At 40.3% G+C, this 7020-nt stretch overlaps 1 pseudogene; it reads right to left on the reverse strand.

The window, feature by feature from the left end:
• Window positions 1-5959: 5959 nt before the first annotated feature.
• LOC141633438 (dirigent protein 10-like) lies at window positions 5960-6786 on the reverse strand (annotated as a pseudogene).
• Window positions 6787-7020: the final 234 nt, after the last annotated feature.

Here is a 7020-nt window from a genome sequence, read left to right on the forward strand (position 1 = left end):
GTAATTAGAGTATATTCGGAGTCCGGGTCAAAAACCGTCTCCATTTTCTGATAGCTGTTAAATCCCGAGTCAGAATGTTCTGGAATGTTCCGAATATTTCTATTCCATATTTCACAAATTTTATCTTTTGGCAAATAATATCCCGTAATATTCAAAAGATAATCGAATTATTTCCGTCCTACCATAACTCAAACGCGGAAATCTTTCTTCAAATAGAGAGAAACCTCACGGGAACGACGCAGGCAGTGTCGCGCCTCTTCCAAGGGACGCAGTGGCTGCTGCGCCTCTTCCCAGGCCCTTCTTTGCATGATTTACGTATCTTTCTTATATCTTTCCGAGATTCACTTCCAAAGAGTCTCCGAAACCCTATTCCTTCACGTGATTAGTATAAATAGGAGCCTTCGTTCCTCATATTTCTCACGCGAGTGTCCGCCCTTCTCTTCTCCCTTTGCATTCTAGACTTCGTTCTTACTAATTGGCGCCTACGTGCTTGGACTTCCGACCACGTAAGCTCGGATCTTTCCGGGTACCAGCCTCTCCGTTGCATGACCGACCAATTTGACCAACTACACTCAATCAACTTAAATTAATCAATCGTTTTCCTCTTACGAGGGCACTCTTTCCTTGCATTCGCGTCGAGCATTCACTAGTCGATTTTCTTAGTTCATCTCGTTTCGTCAACATGTAAGTCTGAGGGTGTATATTCCTCTTTTATTTATTGTATTTTTATTTATCGTATAATCATCATTGTAAGATTTATGTCGAAAACACCGTTAAAACCGATTTCTAAAACCGTGCTTTAAAACCTGTTTTTGCGGATTTCCAGTAGACAGACGTCGAGAAAAGACGCAAAGAATCGCCGCGCTCTTCGAAGGAGCGCAGTTCCTGCTGCGCCTCTTCGTGAGGCTGCCGCAGTTCTTGCTTCTTTTCTTCTTCTTCGTCCTCTGTAATTCGTCTTTCTTATTTGTTTCCGTATGTTTCTCTTTAATTCGTTCATATAATCATCGTCAATAATTCACATGTATATAAATTCATCAGGTATTAATATGTTTTAATTGTCATAAATCCGACTTAAATCCCAAATAATCAATATTTACGGGTTTTCGTTATTAATATTCAAACCCGGATTTTAGAGATTCAATTTGTTCATATTGAGTTTCTGAGATTCGTCATCGATATATTTGCATCCATATTCATTGTTAATTCGTCATGTTTAGTTTGTTCCATTCACCGATGTCACTAATTAATCATTCATTAACATCGTCCCTTCACATAATTAATCCGTTTAATTCCGCCTCATTCATGTTTTACTGTTTTTATGACCATCATTCACATGTAATTAATACATTAAATGACTTTCATCCGAGTCAATTATCAAATCAATCCCTAAAATTAACAATTAACATTAACGATTTGCGCTTCCGGCCAAAACACGGCCTGAACTCACCCTTGAAATGACGCAAAGAATCGGGCCGCGCCTCTTCCAGAGGGCGCAGCTTCTGCTGCGCTGTTCGAGATGAGTTCTCACCCCGAACTCCGTTTACGCCTTGACGTAATTAATTAGGCTACGTATTAACTAACTATTATCCATAATATCACGCTAATCCCTGTTCGTTTATTTCATTAATTTTATTCTTTTATTCTTTTATTTCTTTTTCTCAAATCATCCGTTTTAGCGGTATTTTCGACATAAATCGCCTAATCCAATGTAATCATTGTAATTTTCATTATTGTAATTTATAGTTATTGTATTTCTTTCTTTGTTTGTTCTCACATGTAATCAACATTAAATCCTACTTCGACCCAATTGTATGCTAAATCATGTGTCAACCGACTTAGTCTAATCTTCACATGCTAGGATTAATCTATTGCATTGCATGCATATAACCGACGATATATCAAGTACGAATAAACTTCCCTAATCATTAGTAGAGGCCGCTATCGAGGCGGGCGGGATTAGGTGTTCGATCAAAAGAGCTTCCTAATACGTACCCTCACCCCTTACTCCAGATCTCCGTGAGCACCCGTGTTCATTGGCATCCACGAGAGTCATTCTAGACATAGAATGCTAAGGGTAACGATTGCTTAGTGTTCATGTCACTACTTTATGTCTTGACATGACATGAGGTATTCGAACGGTTCCAATTTCCCATAAAAATTGGTGGCGACTCCTTACAAAATGCAAACGCTTGTCCCTCGTTTCTCACCAAGCGCCCCCGTGGGCGGCCCGCTGTCCACACCCCCTCAATATCACTATATCCCTCCACATTCAGCTGCTTCAGCACAGGTTTCATCTTCTTCAAACTCTTAACTAGCCTGAACATTGGTGTGCCCACCACTCCAGACTCCCAGTTCTCTCTCACAATAGGTAGGAAATTTTTTGACCCTCCCCACATGTTAAAATATTTGAAAGACCCCTTGCTTTGACCTTGGTTAGAACTCTTTATCACACATGGAGTATGATCATAAAGTCCCTCAGGCATAAAGTGAGCATACAAATCAGTAAAATTATCACACCATGCCTTGTTAACCATAAACCTGTCAATTCTGCTGTAAATTCTTTCCTCTAGTTTCTGTTTATTATTCCATGTGTACACAGCTCCAATTGCAGCAATGTCCATCAGTTCACAATCAGTAACACATCTTCTGAAAGGGTCTATCTCACCTGAAGGAGCATTCCCACCTACTCTCTCAGAGGGAGAAAGGACACAGTTAAAATCACCTACCACTGCCCAAGGCCCTACAATCTGACTAGCCAGTCTGTTCAGGTTGTCCCATAGAGGAGCTCTCTCAGTTATGCCATTGAAAGCATAAGTCATAGTTAGCCAGAACACTCTCCTATCCACCAAGGATTCAATTTTCATATGTACATATTGAGCATTATACTCCAAGATTTGTACTCTAAATATAGTAGGGTTCCACAGCACCCAAATACGTCCACCAGGATGATATCCATTGTTGGTTGTGATGCACCAATTATTAAAACTACCAAATTTGCCTTATTGAAGGCTTTATTCTTTATTTTAGTTTCCAATAGACCAAAAAGGCCTATATTATTAACTTGCAAAAAATAATTAATCTCTCTTTGTTTACCTACTCTATTCATTCCCCTAATATTCCAAAATCCGATTCTATCCATTAGACAAGGAAGAAGTCACAGCATTACCACTTTTCTCACTATTCTTCTTAGATGGTGAAGTAACAACCTCTTTGTAAGAGAATGCTCCAAAATTTTCATTACTATACCCATCTTTGCTCCCTTCTCTAGAATTCATCCTTACCAATCTCTTGATAGGAGTATGATGTCCAGGATCTTGTCTCCCAACAGTACTTACTGTTCTGGGTTGTTCCAAGGCTAGGTGTCTCACCTGAACTGGTTCCCCAGCAGTCACAGTCTTCTTAGGGACCCAAACCTGTTTGACAGGCACCTTATTAAGCTTCTTCTGTTCTCCTTTCCTACACTGCTCCATAACATGCCCCATTCCTTTGCATTTTGTGCATGTGATAGGTCTCCATTCGTATTCTACCTCCACCTGGACTATACCACCAGTTTCATCTTTGAATGAAACCTTAGATGGCAGGTTTTGATCCACCAAAAGCTCCACCATAACTCTAGCAAACCCTAGCCTAGTTCTCTCCTCTGTTGCCACATCGCTTTTAACATATTTCCCTACAATCCCTGTGATCTTTGGTAAACTTTTGCCCCAAAATTTCAGAGGCAATTTATGGATCCTTATCCACGCAGGAACTGATTTCACTTCTCCTTTCTTCATTTCCAAGTCCTTTTCCCATGCTTTAACAATCATCGGCTTATTATCAAAAAGATAGTGTCCTGATGCTAGCACCTTCTCCTTCATTTCCATGGTTTTGAATCTAACCAAGAAAATTCCATTTGGTAAGAAAGAAATTTTGTCAATGTTGAACTTCGTCCAAATCCTTCTTATGAAACCCTCAACAATCTCCCATGGTGGATTTGCACCAAGGATAAAACAAATAACAGACTGTTTCCAGTATTCCACTTCCTCCTCAACATCCTCATTCTGTAACTGTAACTATCCTCTGACTCTGTTTTCGTATCATTTTAAGAAATATCATTCCCCTGTTCAAGACTATCAGAGACTGTCTCGTCCTCTTCCTCACTTTCCTCTACTTCCTCATCTGTTTCTTCTTCATCTTCAGTCTCCACTACCATTTCTGGGATTCCTACAATGTCGTGAATGCTTTTCATGTTCCCTTCTTCTTCTACATCTGGTCCTGAACACCTCTCATTAGGGTTCCCTACTTCCACGCTTTCTTCATTCTCAACTGTAGCACTCATCTCCTTAGACGCAGCAGGAATACTACGTCCTCTAAGGTTCAGTTCTCGTTGTCTTTGATGGCTAGATTTCCTAGCCATTAAGGCTCATTAATGGCGGCACAAGGTTTTTAGACGTACATTTCTTTCTTCGCTCTCTAGTTTGACTATAGGTATTTGTCTATTCCATTTATGACTTCCTTGATTAATGCTTTATAGACTGATTTGGACCAGCGCACCATGGATGGTTATTCTACAATCTACTATGTATGTATGGTGTTATGTTCGAGTTATGTACCGAAGGTCTTAGCTCAGTGGTGAAGACTCGCGTATCATGACAATTATGATAAATTGACAATATCTCATATGTTTGAATCCCTATAGTCTATAGACCGAACGAGCCGACCCATTGGTTATTCAATCTTAATTATGGGTTTCGAATTCAAGGCAATTTGAAATATGCCGAGAATCTCTTTTTTAACAAGCTTCATCATATTTGTACACGGTTCAGATCTCGAACAAATCAAATGTTACAAACTAGACTTGGGAATCTACCCGACCCGAGTGATATGACCCGACCGATTCCTGAAGTTATGAATTCAAAGTGACCCGAACCCGAATTGACCCGACTCGAATGTTTCTTGTTGGAAATTGACTGTTACTTCTAAATCACTTTATAATAATATACCCGAAACTGAAATAATCGACCCAATTCGATTTAACCTAAATTCTTTCAAACCCAAACTAACCTGATCTGATTGACCCGTTTTCCACGTAGTACAAACTAAAAACTACGCTACATATAGCACAAAATCATTTAACCACATGTGATGAACTTGCAACAAATAAATCATTTAATGAACTTGCACGTCGACCATTATTAGAAATCCGTATGATTAAAATGGTAAGGAATGAAAAGGGCGGAAGGAGTAAAGAAGGCTCATAATGGGCCCATGGATAGGCAAGAAGCGGCCTGAAAATGATAGCTGCGGTGGAAAATGGGTGCTTGCCCTTAAAAAGTTGGATCGCATGCAACTTTAAGCCCACATAAAGATACCTTTGGTTTTAACTTTGTCCATCACTTTATATTCAAGATTGTAAATTGTAGATATCAGTAAATCTTGATTACTAATTGGCTTATGATTGCATAATTGTTAATTGATAGTTACAGTTTATCTTAAGATAAAATATTGAACTATCTCCCATTGGGCCATTTAAGGTAGTGACTGTCAATTTAGCAGGGTCTATCCTCAGGTTCTGTGTATATAGAGGAAAAGTTAGGATTTTCCTATTTTAATCTGATCTAAAATGTTTTAATAAAACAACAGTGTAGATATTTCAAAACTCCGATATTACATTGGTCATATATAACTACAATAAGTTACAGGGGTCGCTGCTATCTATATGGTTTCGTATTATATCGTGTACTCATGTTCAGCGCTCTATAATCTGAAATGGCCAAACGGGTACTACAATGCTTGGACACTGTATAGTCTTAAGGTTCCGTCTTCCAAGACCACGAAGGACGACTATGGCAGAATGAACCGCGGTTGCCATATCAAATCACTATTCACATTAAGATTATCCTAACCCATTAACAAGACCCCATTTAGCCTCTAAGATGGTGATTTGACAACCAAGTGAAAGAACACCGATTCCAATTCCAAATTCAGTATATGATGTTTGGTAAGGGACAAGGCTGCATTGAATTAGTACCGTAAATTAGGAAAACAATCCTCTGTTTTACAAGGCAATCATAGTTTACATAAGACTCCGAAACTAAAACCAAACGCCACATAATTTAAAATCATGTACACACTTTACTGAGTAAGGTAGACATTAAACTCAAGGACTGTCTCGAATCCATCAGTCTCGTGCTGAGCAATAGGAAGTGTTTTCACAAGGGCAAATCCCTTGGAACTCACATATTTCCCGGTCCCACCCATAACTGCAACCAATGACTCGGAAACAGATGTCTGATGCACCCCAAATAAGTTGAGTCTATCAACGTAGCCACCTTCTTGGAACATTGTTGTGAAAGCCGTTATCTGGGTCTTTCCATCAAACTAGCTGTACACATAATACCCTTGGGCCCGACCAATCATGCCTGAACCAAGGTCATGGCTTCCAGTCAACTCGTCGTCATTTGCTATCATTGTCTCGAACATGAGCTGTTGCAGGGAGGTCTGTGCAGAGAGCTGAGCACCATTCACAACTGGAAATCCGTACCCTCCTACGAAGTAGTTGTTGTTGTTACTATTGTTTTGCATTACATTTGGGTTGACACCACCAAGCCCGGTAAGGAAAGGAACATCGTTGTTGTTGATGATCCCGTTGTTGCCATTGTTTTGTGGGAGCCCATTACTTGAGGGAAGAACAGCACCGTTGGGCTTAGCAAAAGGGACCTGGCCATTTACAGACGGGTTCGTCAGAATGCCAGTGATAGCTTTGGCTGAAAGGTTTGTCCCACCTAGAATGTTGTGCATGAAAAAGGTTAAATCGTGGTGGGTACCATCTCGTACAACACTTACACCGCACCACTCCAACACCAGCAGCTCCCCCATTAGAGACAAGACTTTTGCACTTGAAGCCCCGCATCCGGTGAACCACTTCTACCGCTCCACCACCGGAGATCGTAGCGACTAGAGGCTCCACCACCAGTGGTAGTGGCAGAAGCATAACTAGAAGCCCCACCACCGTTTGTGGTGGTAGTACCAGAACCAAAA

The sequence above is a fragment of the Silene latifolia genome, chromosome Y (assembly GCF_048544455.1).
Source record: "Silene latifolia isolate original U9 population chromosome Y, ASM4854445v1, whole genome shotgun sequence".
NCBI classification, from domain to species: domain Eukaryota; kingdom Viridiplantae; phylum Streptophyta; class Magnoliopsida; order Caryophyllales; family Caryophyllaceae; genus Silene; species Silene latifolia.